The sequence below is a fragment of the Mustelus asterias genome, chromosome 11 (genome assembly GCF_964213995.1).
Source record: "Mustelus asterias chromosome 11, sMusAst1.hap1.1, whole genome shotgun sequence".
Classification (NCBI taxonomy): Eukaryota; Metazoa; Chordata; class Chondrichthyes; order Carcharhiniformes; family Triakidae; genus Mustelus; species Mustelus asterias.
The window spans coordinates 34,893,992-34,909,353 of NC_135811.1; positions in this window are offsets into that span (position 1 = coordinate 34,893,992).

A 15,362-nucleotide genomic window follows, 5' to 3' on the forward strand; every position below is an offset into this window, starting at 1 on the left:
GGGAGCATAGTGAAGAGCTGTTGGATGCTATCAACTAAGTGCTGTGTGCATCGAGAACTCCTTGGAGAGGGTGACAGATAGCATAGACATCCTTGTCCAGCAGAATGCTGAGAGGTGTGCAGGTCTGCACTCGATCACCGTTGCCTTGGGTGAGTTTGTGCAGTGGCAACATGAGAGGCCAACAGGGTACCTTTATATCCCTTCAGGATCCTTCCCCTCAGATTGGGGCCCTCGGTACCCTAAGGGAGAAGAAGCAGAAGCTCAACACCCTTGAGTCTTCCACTCAGGACTCTCAGACGTTACCCAATCCCTCCTAATCCCTTCAGGCTGTGACCCCGCCTTTCAGCCTTGTTCTTGGTCACCGCAGAAAAAGTAGCTGGCCCACCAGTGGAAAACCAAAGTCAGCTGGAACCCTCCAGGCCTCACCTCTCTAGAGCTGGCCGCCAAAGTCATCAAAGGCAATAGGGCAAAGAACTCCACAGGCAGCCTCCATACTTGTGCTAGTGTTCTCTTTCAGCTCCCCCACCCCAACACCCGCAGTTCAACTGCATGCAGCCACACCATGAGTGATTCTGGAGGGAGGAATGTCTGTGGCAGGGCCTTTCACAACCTCGGTGCAAGCATTTGCCCACAAACGCGCATCGTCCAACTATCACACTCATCTGACTATCCCAAACCTTTGTAATGCTGCCTGCTGGGATTCTCTTTCAGTTGTCCATCTGAGCTGACCAGTGTTTCTGCCCATCCAGTCCCATGCAGCACCTGTGTCCATCTAATACATGGCTGTGATTTACTTTCGATTTCAGTAACATGGGCAATGGTAGATTCTGCAAAAAATTATCCCTGATATTCCACCTCCCTCTTACTCCTGCATCCACTCTTATTCCATCCTATCTCTCCACTCCTGTATTGTCCCTCAATCTAGCCTCTCTCCCTATTTCTTCACCGTTCCTTACTCCCTCCATCACTCCTTTCTCTCCCACAATACCTCCCCCACAGCTCCATCTTTCTGCCCTACTATCCCTTTCTCCCTCCTTGACACCTTCACCCCTCCGAACTCCCTTCCCCATCCCAGTTTCACCCTCGCAACATCTTCAATCCCCACTCTCCCAGCTTCATTCCTCCCCTTCCTATAACCTTTCTCTCCTACCAACACCTTATCTTCCTCACGCCTCACCCACTTCGCTATATCCCTACCAACGCTTGATGAAGACCTTGACGTTGCAAAGTAAGTCGGAGAACTCAGTGAAGGCCATGGAAGATGCTGACAGTACTCTGATATCAGTGATGCTGGCACCATCACCTGCAACTGAAGACCATAGATTCCTCCAAACAGCCTCACAGTTGCTGCATGGTTGCTGACAGCCCCTCCCGCGATCCCTGGCTCTGCTGATGAATTTCCAGCAGCTTAAGGCGGCAAGGTAGCACAGTGGTTAGCACTGCTGCTTCACAGCTCCAGGGACCTGGGTTCGATTCCTGCCTTGGGTCACTGTCTGTGTGGAGTTTGCACATTCTCCTCGTGTCTGCGTGGGTTTCCTCCAGGTGCTCCGGTTTCCTCCCACAGTCCAAAGATGTGCGGGTTAGGTTGATTGGCATGCTAAAATTGCGCTTAGTGTCCTGAGATGCATAGGTTAAAGGGATTAGTGGTTAAAATATATGGGGGTAGGGCCTGGGTGGGATTGTGGTCGGTGCAGACTCGATGGGCCGAATGGCCTCTTTCTGTGCTGTAGGGTTTCTATGATTTCTTCTATGATTGGGATGACGGATCCCAGCTGCTGGCACCTGGCTTGGGGCAGCTGATTCCTTCACTCTGGCGGACCTCCACGTGCTCGAGCCCTCGGGCATTCCTGGCTCCACTCAACGTGCATCTACGGCTGTGTTGTGCACACTAGTAGGTGACCCAGAAGCCTCACTGCTATCATGTCCCCTCAAGGTGAGCATACCTGCTATGGTGGGTTGTGTGGTTGATGCCTGTGTCGATGGTGCTGGCCTCAGAGGATTCCTTGGGCCTTGCCTCCAAGGTGTCATTGCTGCTGTCATGGGCATTGCAGTGGGAGCAGTGTGAGTGGGTTAGATGAGAGATGAGCCAGACACATTGGGGTCATTTCTCATAACGAAGGACACATGGTTCAGTGCAAGGGAGGGACAACTATCTGGGCAGATTGCAACTTACTTGAAGTTTCTCGTATGAATTGAGGTTTTGCAGATCCTCACTTCCATGTCACATGACAACCTGGCTGTCATTCACCGTTCTTTCGTCGCCCTCCTCCACCAGCTCCAGTGGGCGCTTCTCAAATGGAATGAGGTGATGCAGCTTGGGGACCCACCTTCAGTCTTCCCCTGCTCCCAGCAAATAGGGGCCATCTTATGCTACTGAAACAGTAATGTTTTAAGTCTATTTATTAGTGTCACAAGTAGGCTTACATTAACACTGCAATGAAGTTACTTTGAAAATACCCTAGTCACCACATTCCGGTGCCTGTTCGGATACACTGAGGGAGAATTTAGCATGGCCTATGCACCTAACCAGCATGTCTTTCGGACTGTGGGAGAAAACTGGAGCATCCGGAAGAAACTAATGCAGACACGGAGAGAACGTGCAGACTCCGCACAGTGACCCAAGCCAGGAATTGAACCCGGATCCCTGGCGCTGTGAGGCAGCAGTGCTAACCACTGTGCCACCGTGCTGCTCCAATCCTCCATGTTGGAGTGCACGGGCACTCATTGCTGCTACCACTGCTTCCCAGCCCAATCTCTGGATCATCGCCCGTCTGTAGAGTAGAAAATGGCTCTCCCCTCTTCCACGGCGTCCAGCAGACAGCCAAGCTCCCCCTCCGTGAATCATGGCACAGATCTTTGCAGTGCAATCTTCCTGGCATGACTTGTGCATCCATCGTTAGCACTTATATGGAGTTCTCCCTTGTTAATGCTGTACAGCTGCGACCACTTTGGGCGAGTCATGCGCCCGGATGGTCCATTCCGGCGAGAATCGCCTGGTGGCTCTTTCATTGCAATAAGTGATGCACTGTAAAAACCGGTGTGAATAACTCCTGTTTTCTTGCTCGTTTGGCACTTAGAATTTGTTTGGTAAGATCGTGCCCACTGAATAGGATTAGAAAGGTAGTTCATGAACCATGCCGGACAATCCTTATTTGAACCAATGTCAATCTTTTCATAAGAACAGTCTGATCAACAGTGTCAAATGCCTTTGATAGATCAATAAAAATACCAGCAGGGCTTGTTTCTAATCTAAGGCTATTATAATATCATTTAAAAGTTTCAATGCAGCTGTAATGCATCCAAGTCCCAAGCAAAAACCTGACTGACAAAATGTTGTTACTGTCTAAGGAAGAAGTTGGTTGCTTATAGACAGTCCTATCCATAAATTTAGAAAGGCAGTGGGTAAAATAGAAATTGGCCTGGAGCAGTTCAGATCTAATCTATTACCCCCTTTAAAAAGGAATGTCTGTTGTTTGAATAGAGAAGTTCAATAGAGGGACAGAAATTACAAGAGCTGCAGTTCTGGCAAAAAAAGGGTCCAGGTAATTATTACCAGTTGCCTTATTAGGGTCCAACACATCTGGTTCATAACACATTAGAGAGAATTACACCCTATTCATGAAGTTGCCTGCTGCAAAGGAAAATCTCCAAAATATCCCAATCTCTTTGGGACATGAGCTTTAAAGTCAATGTTTTGCAAACTGTCAACTTTAATGTTTCTTCAAAAAAATACTTCTCATGGGTTGACAAACGAGAGTGCCAAATTTATCCCGAAGGAAGTGACACTGTCATCTCTCTGCAGTACCTTTTGTGAAACCTTTCAACTGAAATAATTCACACATAATTTTCGTAGTGAATGTTGAAAAGATTACAAAACTGGTCATGATAGGGAGATGTACAGGAAAAAAGGGTGAGAACTACCTGCTGTTGGTCAAGTTAGGCAAATATAGTTCTCGCTTCAACTTGCCAGGTGGCATGTATATTAAATCTATCTAAGGATTACAGGACTCTATGGTGATTTGTTATACAATATACAAGTCCATTTTTCTATTTGATACGGTGTAAATTTAGAGGTCATTGGTTAATCAGCCTGTGCATAACATATTCAGACCCCATTAAAGTGGGTAATTGCATGTCATTCTGCTGAAATATGAAATGAGTTTACTCATTGACAGCAATTTTGCAAGGTACGAACAATTTCATAATCAATCTTTATAATTAATAAGGCACTCGGGCTGACAGTTAGCCATACCTTGTGATACCATCTGGAAACCTGATAGAATTGGATGGGGGATGAGCTTAGTTTAGTTCATAAGCTGGAGGGATGTTTTAACACGAACTGCAAACATTAAAGTAGCTTGTTACAAACAGGGGAGAGCTGGTAGGCATGGCCTCTTATCATACTCCAGTCAAGGCACAATAGCAGAGTCCTGGTAAAGTTTCTCAGGTAGAAAATTGATGGCCAAATTGATTCTCACCTATACATGGCTTAAGAGCAAGTGTCCTTAGGTAGATTCTTTTCCCTTCATTGGCATTGAGAAAGTAATAAACCAACAAACTAATACAATATCAGGAACTAATAATACAATAACAGCCAATCTCTTTACAACAATAGAGTTCATTGCAAGTTATCTTGCAACATTCTGGGGGCTTCACCTTCCAGGGCTTTCGCCTTCAGGGTTACACCTTCTGGGATCACAAATAGTTCAAGTTGGAATTGCAGAGGCTGCAACAGTATTGGGAACACAGTAAGAGTTTTAACAACTCCGAAAGCTAATGGTCTTTGCTACCAAATAAACATGTTGGACTTTAACCTGGTGTTGTTAAAACTCTTACTGTGTTCACCCCAGTCCAACGCCGGCATCTCCACATCATGACAGTATTGGGAACCCAGTCTTTGTAATTAGTTGAAGAAATGCAGCCATTATCACAGGAAGGATCATTTGCATTTTAATGATGACACCAAGAATTGTCCAAAGATGAAAATTAGCTTAGTGTTCTTGTTGTTCCATTAGTTAGCAAAAAAAAGGCCACCTGAACTCTCAACTCAATTTTGTGTTAGGAAATCTCAATTTCAGGATAATACTTCATAAGTCCATATCTATAATTCATACATTCATATATGCGTCAGCATGACAAGCTACCTAATGGCCCTACCTATCAATGTGCAATGACAGGAATGAGGTGAAACATGTTCATATCCATTCCGCTGACATTCATAAGTGGGTTTTGTCTGTTGAGAAGTTGCCGATCTGATGAGAAGTTGCAAAAAACAGGGGAATCAGAGGGAAGAAAATTATAAAATTATTTGATTTAATGGGTATTATTTTCCATTTGTAGCATTTTGCCAAATAAACAACATAACATTGGAGTTCTACTTTGTAGTAAGCTAGTGAACCAGAAGAGGAAAGAAGAGCGACAGAATTTTGTTTTAAACTCTGGGCTGAAGCCAAGCCTCTGAATTCCTCAAACACTACCTCTTCTGTGGCTTTGCTGTATTTAATCTCGGATTCTCTCCTCAAAAGGATTGAGAGGACAGAGGACAGTAGGAGTGTGACACCCATACACCTTCCCATGCAGTTTCGCTCCCTTTTATGTATTGTTTTGTCCTGAAATTACAGTAACAAAGCTGATAATGCTCAATTGCCAAGGGTAAATACAATGGCTGTGCTTTAACATGCAGTCCACAATGACTGTGAAAACCTGATGACACATTATGCAAGATGAAAGGATTAATTGGAGAAGTAGCATTTCGGAAGCTGAGCAATGGAACACGTAGAGAAAAAAAGCTGCTGCAAAGAGTGACCTGCTGTGCAATGGGTGTTCATGGGAAACATTCAAAGTAAAGCTGTGTAGATGTTCTGCATGTTTAATCATATCATGCAGCCTACGGCAGTTAGCTGAACACCAAAAGTGCGCAATATAAAACTGCATCACCTTGCTACTGGCTGAGTATTTACTGTTAGACCATCTCACTGGCACATTTGCGTACTTAATAATGCTTAAGTTATCAAATTGTACGAGACATAAGCTTAATGATGAAAAGTCTTAATTTAGAGTCATAGAGGTTTACAGCATGAAAACAGGCCCTTCGGCCCAACTTGTCCATGCCGCCCTGTTTTTAAACCACTAAGCTAGTCCCAATTGCCCACGTTTGGCCCATATTCCTCGATAGTCACCTTACTCTCTAAATGCTTTTTAAAAGACAAAATTATATCCGCCTCTACTACTACCTCTGGCAGCTTGTTCCAGACATTCACCATCCTGTGTGTGAAAAAATTGCCCGTCTGGACCCTTTTGTATCTCTCCCCTCTCACCTTAAACCTCTAGTTTTAGACTCCCCTACCCTTGGGAAAAGATATTGACGATCTAGCTTATCTACGCCCCTCATTATTTTATAGTGCTCTATATATCACCCCTAAGCCTCCTACGTTCCAGGAAAAGAATCCCAGTCTATCCAGCCTCTCCTTATAACTCAAACCATCAAGTCCCGGTAGCATCCTAGCAAATCTTTTCTGCACGCTTTCTAGTTTAATAATATCCTTTCTATAATAAGGTGACCAAAACTGTACACAGTATTCCAAGTGTGGCCTTACCAATGTCTTGTACAACTTCAACAAGCCGTCCAAACTCCTGTATTCAATGTTCTGACCAATAAAACCAAGCATGTCGAATGCCTTCTTCTCCACACTGTTCAACTGTGACTCCACTTTCAATGAGCTATGAACTTGTATCCCCCTAGATCTCTTTGTTCTATAACTCTCCCCGACGCCCTACCATTAACTGAGTAAGCCCTGCCCTGGTTCGATCTACCAAAATGCATCACCTCGCATTTATCTAAATTAAACTCCACCTGCTATTCGTCAGCCCACTGGCCCAATTGATCAAGATCCCGTTGCAATCCGAGATAACCTTCTTCACTGTCCATTATGCCACTAATCTTGGTGTCATCTGCAAACTTACTAACCATGCCTCCTAAATTCTCATCCAAATCATTAATATAAATGACAAATAACAGTGGACCCAGCACCAATCCCTGAGGCACACCGCTGGTCACCGCCTCCAGTTTGAAAAACAACCCTCTACAATAGTGGTTCCCAAACTTTTTTCACTGGGCCGCACTTTCGGAATAAAAATTTGCTCGCGCCACACCAAATTTTTTATTGATAAGAAATACATTCAAAAACAAAACAAAACTCCTAGCAGTGCTTGATTCATAACATAGAACACAACTACTTTATAATATGATCATGGGACATCCAGAAAGTATAAAACAATGCTTGTTTAAACCATGTTTAAATGTTTTTTTGATTGTCTTTGAATCTTCCCGCCACACTTGCCATCCTCTCTTGCCGCACTAGTGTGGCGTGCCGCACCCTTTGGGAACCACTGCTCTACAACCACCCTCTGTCTTCTGTCATCAAACCTATTTTGTATCCATTTGGCTACCTCACCCTGGATCCCGTGAGGTTTAATCTTATGCAATGACCTACCATGCTGTACATATGTACATATTTATACATATTTTGTACATATTTTTGGCATAATTCATGAATTTTGGGAAATATCATTAAGACAACAGTTTAGAAATTGAAGGAAATAATCTGGTCAAACGAACATAAAATTTGAAAGGATCAAACAAAGTTTATTTAAGAACACAGTTAAAATATGATAAAAAGAATTAGCATAACTTTTTACCAATTACAAGATTCAAACATGATACAGTATAAACCTTAACAGTTAGCTATCTATATCAAAGTCAAGCACTATCCCACATACACACACTCTTTTTTAGACTTGGCACAAGAAGCAAGTATGCTCACGTGATGCTGGGTTTTCAGCTTTTTTACACCTGCTGTGAATTGGTCCTCTGAACGTTGGTACAAGTCTCTGAGGCTTCCCAGTCCTGGAACTTTCCAAAAAGCCTCTAGAGAGAGAGAAAGGGGTAGAGGGAGAGAGATAGACATTGCCTACTTCCCCCAATTTCCAACAGCAACTGAACCGAAACTAAAATTCCTACTCCAGAGAGAGGGAAAAATCAATGTTGCTTCTCTTCACTTCAAGCTACTATTGAAAGCAAAACTAAAAGCTGGACTTTTCTGTGAAACACAGCTGTCCCAAGCCACGTGACCTGACAATCATCCCCAAATCAAGCTCCTCTCAGCAATTGCCAAAGGACCATAAAACCCTAGAACCCTGCATTAGTCCAGATTAAAATCAGCATGATGTCCATTATACTACTTCAGTAAAAATTAGAGGACACTGGCTACAGACATCTCGGTGCCAATAAAATGCTAGGACCTGCTTGAAAAACCTGCAGAGAAACATGATTAAGGGCACAGGATTGTCACATTAGCAGTTAGAAGGAACTCCAAGGCGGAAGCTAATTTGCTCAATATATTGTGGGGAAGCGAGAACACTCTTCCCATTAGTCAATAGTTGCAAGTGTTCGGTTAGAAGTTGTTAGCTGCGTTGACACAGGTGCACATACTTTGGCTGAATGTGGCAAAACTACCAACAAAAAGAGTATAAAAATAGGAGTGCATCACTGAGCACTTTGCACTCACCAAGGGATAGCATTTGTCCCTCAACACTTGCTAGGGGACATTTGTAGGAGAGAAAATTAGGAGTTAGCAATAGAGTACTTGCTAGGAAGTTAGCATTTGCCAGTCAAGAGGTAATGGGTTGGGGGTTGCCATAAGAACCCAGAAGTGACTAAAATAATAGTCACAGGTTGGGGACTACTGTAAAAGCTCAGTTGTCTGGGCAGCTGATTAGTGATGCAGAGCAATGCCAACAGTGCAGGTTCAATTCCCATACCAGCTGAGTTTATTCATGAAGGCCTACCTTCTCAGCCTTGCCTCTTACCTGAGGTGTGGTGATCCTCAGGTTAGATCACCATCAATCAGCTCTTCCCTCAAAGGTGAGAGCAGCCTACGGTCATCTGGGATTATGGCAACTTTATACTGTGAGAATCAAGTATTAGGGCAATGAGAAAGTGAATAGTCTGTTAGGAAGCTGCTTTCAAATTGTGAGAAAGAGAAAACATAACAGCAGCTATAAGTAAAGTATGTAGCTTTAGAGAAAGAAACATTCAGCAAGCAGCTGTGAAATGTTCAGTTTCAGCAGTTAAGGTAAGTTGAAAGCTACAGCAGATAAGGTAGAATGGGAAACTAGCGTTGCAGTCTTAAAGCTGTATGTATGCTGGCATGAAGTTGACTAAGTTAAAATCTTGAAGGGCATTGACCAGATTCAGGGAATCAAGGAGAATATTCCAGAAGTGCTGGGATTCAGGGAAAGACAGACTGACATAGAAACATAGAAATTAGAAGCAGGAGTAGGCTATTCAGCCCTTCAAGCCTGCTCCACCATTCATTTTGATCATGGCTGATCATCGAATTCAATATCCTGATCCCCCCCTCCCTCCCATATCCTTTGATCCCTTTAGCCCCAAGAGTTATATATAATTTCTTCTTGAAATCAGACAATGTTTTGGCCTCATCTACATTCTGTGGTTGTGAATTTCGCACATTCACCACCCTCTGGGTGAAGAAACTTTTTCTCATCTCAGTTCTAAAAGGTTTATCCCTTATCCTCAAACTATGATCCCTACTTCTGGACTCCCCCACCATTGGGAACATTCTTTCTGAATCTACCCTATCTAACCCTGTTAGAATTTTCTAAGTTTCTATGAGATCCCCTCTCACTCTTCTAAACTCCAGGGAATATAATCCTAACCGACATAGTCTCTCCTCATATGACAGACCTGCCATCCCAGGAATCAGCCTGGTAAGCCTTCGCTGTACTCCCTCTATAGCAAGGACATCCTTCCTCAGATAAGGACACCAAAACTGCACACAATACTCCAGGTGTGGCCTCACCAACGCCCTATACAATTGCAGCAAAACATCCCTATCCCTCTACTCAAATCCTCTATGAAGGCCAACATACACTGCCTGTGTACCTGCGCGCTTACTTTCAGTGACTGATGCACGAGGACTCCAAGGTCTCATTGAGTATCCACCTCTCTCAATTCACACCTGTTCAAGTAATAATCTGTCTTCATATTATTGCTACCAAAGTGGATAACCTCACATTTATCCACATTATATTGCATCTACCATGCAGATGCCCACACACTCAGCCTGTCCAAATCACACTGAGGCATCTCTGCATCCTCCTCACAGCTCACCTCACCCCCCGCCACCTCCACCCACTTCCCACCCCCCCCCCCCCCCCCCCCCACACACACAACTGCATCATCTGTAAATTTGGAGATAATACATTCAGTTCCTTCTTCCAAATCATTAATATATAATGTGAAAATTGGGGTCCGAGCACAGATCCCTGCGGAACCCCACTAGTCACTGACTGCCAATCAGAAAATGTGTTGAACTTGTGTATTATGCCTTGCCTTGACTAGTGAAATGTTAACTTAAAGCATGTAATCTTTATTTAATAAACATTGTGAATTTACATTCTAAATTTGTGCTTATCCTTTTTGCCAATAAGACTATTCCTCAACAAGAATTTTGTTACCCTGGGGTTTACTATGGGGTTCAAATTCCAATATTGTTGACATTAATATAAACATTTGTGCTTGGCCTTTTCACCCAGAAGACGCAATGGTAGTCAAAACTGCCACTCTTGCACTAGCCCGCTGTGCTTTAATAGCAACAGAGATCTATTGCAATATTGCTAGCCATAAAACAGCATCTACTGTATTTTGCTTTTGTATCAATATCCATTGGGATTGTCGAGCAACAGAGAATATTGCTGCCATTCAATAATTTGGCATTTCATGAAGCTGATTACTAATTATTTATCATACAAACATAATCTTTCACCTATTTTAAGAATAAATCCTGTTTTTTTTCTAATTATTCCTTTATTGTGAGGGCTAGTTGTAACTTACACTTCAGACCTTCACAATGAATGCCTGTAAATTGAAAATTTGAAAACTGGAAATCAAAGAGGCTCTGTTTTCTGAGTGCTGATGGGCCACAACAACACATAGTGATGTGCTGATTTATTCTGAGCAGATTTACACAATTGTCTTGTGTATTTGGAAACAAATGAAAGTTTGTGAAACAGCATAAAGACAGTGTTTCTTTCATACCCAATTAATAGTGCAGCACTGTCTATGGAGCCGATTAGACTCTTCTGAGAAGTTGGTTTTGCATCAATGTTAGTCTGTGGAGGTGAGGGCACTGAGTTCATGCTATATTGCTGGTCTGATAGCCATGGATATTACTTCACAGTAACTATAAAGGCCCTTTAGATGCAATTAGGATCTAAAGGAAGCTAACCATAAGGACTGTAAATCATTAAAATGTAGAAATCTAGGATTCCTCTGGTATGGCACTAGAGCAAGACAGCACTAGATTCAACCCCTGGTCATTTTACCTTCTCAAAATAATTTTGGGGCAATAACACTGGCAATAAATTGACCTTGCAACTAAATTCAGTTTTAATCACCATTTTGTCTGTATCGTTTCCCTCAATAAAGTAAAAGCTGGATCATAATTACACTTGAAAATCAGATCAATACCAATGCAAGGATAGGTGAAAAAGTTGTTTGAAGCCAGACTTGGATAGGAGTAGACTGATTATGGTATTTCTGCTCGATGCATGGAGCTAAATTGAGGCTTTAAATATTTTTTATTTTTACCAAACATTAATCAAGAAAATCTGATGAAAAACACTACATTTGTCACAACTAGTCAAATCATACTCTGGTGATGATTACGTGGCCTAGATTGTTATCAATGGTCTTTTTTGTCTTTCCGAGTCCAATACTGGATCTTATTCAATGTAATCACCACAGAAATCTATTCAAAATGTTTGTGATGAGTACGGTTGTTGTTAATGGAATTCAGCTTGCTTTCATTGTTTTTATTCTTTGAGGACATTAATCTTCTAATGCTTTTCACACTATTGATATTGAATTATTACCATCTGTGTTAGGAAAGGAGAACACCCATCGATATATTCTTAAAATGATGTATCATGTTGATAAAATGTATAGCTAACCATTGAAAAGCTGAGTGCATTGGCAATGTCATATATAAGTCCTGATGTTTTATGTCTGAGAGGGAGCTATTTTTTTGCCAGCAAATGGATTTGCATGCATCAGAACTGCACACAAATCATCTCAAATTATACACAACATAATATCAATGGTATTACAAATTATAGTTTTCTAGATGGTTCAAATAAAATTCCCTGAGGAGTTTAATTTTTAATTAGTCTACTGTTGATTTAGAAATTATGGGTATGTTTATATGTGCTTTAACCAGCAAAGTTAGTAATAATTTAATGATTTTATCACATTATGGCTACTCTTGTAAGATAGAACGTGCTGGGTAAGAAATTGATAGAGCTAAGATGATACTACACACCTGTTCTAAGTGTATTGGCCATGTTTAATATTCTTAGGTTCTCTCTGAAATTACAAATTTCAAGTAACCAATCTTGGTGAACTGAATGACATGCCAGGTCAACAGATCTTTCTTTCATCCCCGGGGCCTGAATAGAATTTTGACAAGAATATGATAAACCTTGCAGTTGGGCTTTGAGAGGTGTATCAAGAAGCAAAGTTAAATGGTTATATTATATTCTGATTAAATGGTTGTTGCCAGTATCAGGTTAACCACCTTGAGTTTTGCTGATCTGTAAGCACCTTCTCCTGGCATCAGTTAAGGTCTCAGCCAAATTATTCATTGCGTTTTACAAACAACTGCACCATGATCAAATTTTGCAGATGACCAATTTTTCAATTATTACCAAATTCACTGCATGGTATAAACATGAAACTAGTACTAGGGGGCATAGCCTCAAAATAAGGGGAAGCAAATTTAGGACTGAATTGAGGAGGAACTTCTTCACACAAAGGGTTGTGTATCTATGGAATTCTCTGCCCAGTGAAGCAGTTGCGGCTACCTTACTGAATGTTTTTAAGGCAAGGATGGATACATTTTTGAACAGTAAAGGAATTAAGGGCTCTGGTGAGCGGGTGGGTAAGTGGAGCTGAGTCCACCAAAAGATCAGCCATGACCTTATTGAATGGCGGAGCAGGCTCGAGGGGCCAGATGGCCTACTCCTGCTCCTAGTTCTTATGTAACAGCAGCCATGGGGATTGGAGTGTTTTATTGATCCATTTAACTACATTTTGGTATGATGTTTTAAGTTTTGTGATTTGTTTCTGAGTATTGGAGTATTATAGTGTGATATCGAATCGTCCATCATTATTATGTCATTATTGTACACAGCGCCGAGTATTCAGTTCCATTGAAGTCAACTGAATTAAATATCAGGCACAGAATAATGAGCAACTGATCTGATACCTCCTGTTTTGCACCACCACCCAAGATGACTTTCTACCTCATAGTCTGTTAAAGCTTTTCATCCTATGTAAAATCACTTTAGCCAGTCTAAATCCAAATAATAGTGGCCAAGATTCTACAGTGCAAAACGCCCCATGAATCAGAATTAATCGATATAATTTGAAGTCTGTCATACATACAAAATATCTGTAACAATATATCATTTTTTAAGTTAAATGAACAATGCTGATTCGCTCACATTACTGAACAGACTGGAAAACAAATAGGAAACCTATCAATTATCCAGCAGGGAGTCCTGGGTTTGACATTTTATTTTGGTAGGGTTTAGGTTGCCTACTTAACCTGACTAGACTTTTTGTTTGTATTAACACACAATTTTCCACTTTAGAAACGAAGGGGGTTATTCTTCCAGCCTGCCATGCTAATCTTTTAGCACAGCGGGCTGGGAGAATTGCGTGCTGGCCAATTCGTGGGATTCCCACATGCGTTCCCACCACGCGCGCATCTCCCAGCGCCGGATATCCGGCGCCGTCGGAACCATGCCAGAAACCAACAGAACACCAGGCAAGTCATTTTAATATATTTTACATATCTTTTTAGTGTGATTAGCGGGCCTGGGCCTGACTGCTTTGGGCCCGCTAGCAGCTCCCAGCCCGTCAGCAGTATTTCACTCCAGTGGGGTTCAGACTAGGTCCCCACTTTTGGGGAACTAGTGGGATGACCACCCTGGAATGAAGGGGAGGCAATCTGAGCCCACCAGGGGGTTGGGTGGCAGGGGGTGGTGCTCCCTGGGCATTGGCACCTTGGCAGTGCCAGCCTGTGCCCCAGGCACTGCCCTAGGGACAAAGAGCCCATGCATGGGGGCACCTTGGCACTGCTTACTGGGCATGGGGTGGTGCCAAGGGGAGGGGGAACCTCGGGGGCAGGGCCAGCTCGGGGCGGGGCCCATGAGCGATCGGTGGGGGCGGGGGATCTCGCTGCCACTCTGCATGGGGATCAGTCGGGGCTGGAGGGAGGCCAGTGATTGCAGCGAGCCCGGAGGGGGGGGGGGGGGGGGTGGGGTGGGGGCGGGGGGCAGCTGGAGATTGCGGCACTCCGGGACAGGGACGGGGGGGGTCAGGGCTGGTCCGCGAATGGATGGGCTGTGAGTGGGCCACAGAAGGTGGGGGTGGGGTGGTGTCTGGGGTGCTGCACTGCACAGAGGTGTGCCGGTTTCAGCCTCCTGGGCGCCCCACCCCTGAAATTTAATCACATTCATGATTGTGGCCTCTGCATTACACAGAGTGTGGGAGATTCTAGTGTGAATCCCCACTGAAAAAACAATCGTGATTTACACCAGTTTTCCCACAAATTCAGTACTTAGAACTTTTTTGTGGAGAATCGCGGCCTAAGTATAGTGGTGAGCGGGAAAGATGATGTGGCTTCCACTGGCCAGCAGGGCAGGTTGCTGTGTCAGATTGCCTGCTTTTTACCTCATATTGTATGCATAAATGAGCAGCTTGTCATATCTCATGATGGGTGGGGCTGGAATTCATCCACCCCACAATCAGGTTGCTGGGCCGGGCACCATATTTAAAAGGCACCCAGACACGTACTCTCTACAGCCTAGGACTTCTTGTGTCAAACACCAGAATGGCCCCAAGAAGAAGGAAACTATTTGTTCCGATGATCAGCAACAGGGGCCGGGAGAGGACTGGTCATTGGCCCTCTAACCCAATGATGGGAGTCGGAGGTCCACCGACTTCACAATGCAGGCTTAGAAGGAGGTTGCCAGTGATCTCAGAAGAATAACATTCTCCAGTGCAGGAAAAAGGATGAATGATCCTATCCACTCTGTCAAGGTAAGTCAATCTTCTCCTCAGTCTCAACTCAGGCTGAGGAGAGTACGCCTGTCAACTCAATGTCAACAAAATGAAGGAGATTGTCATCGACTTCAGGAAGTATAAAGGAGAACATGCCCCTGTCTACATCAATGGGGACAAAGTAGAAAGGGTCAAGAGCTTCAAGTTTTTAGGT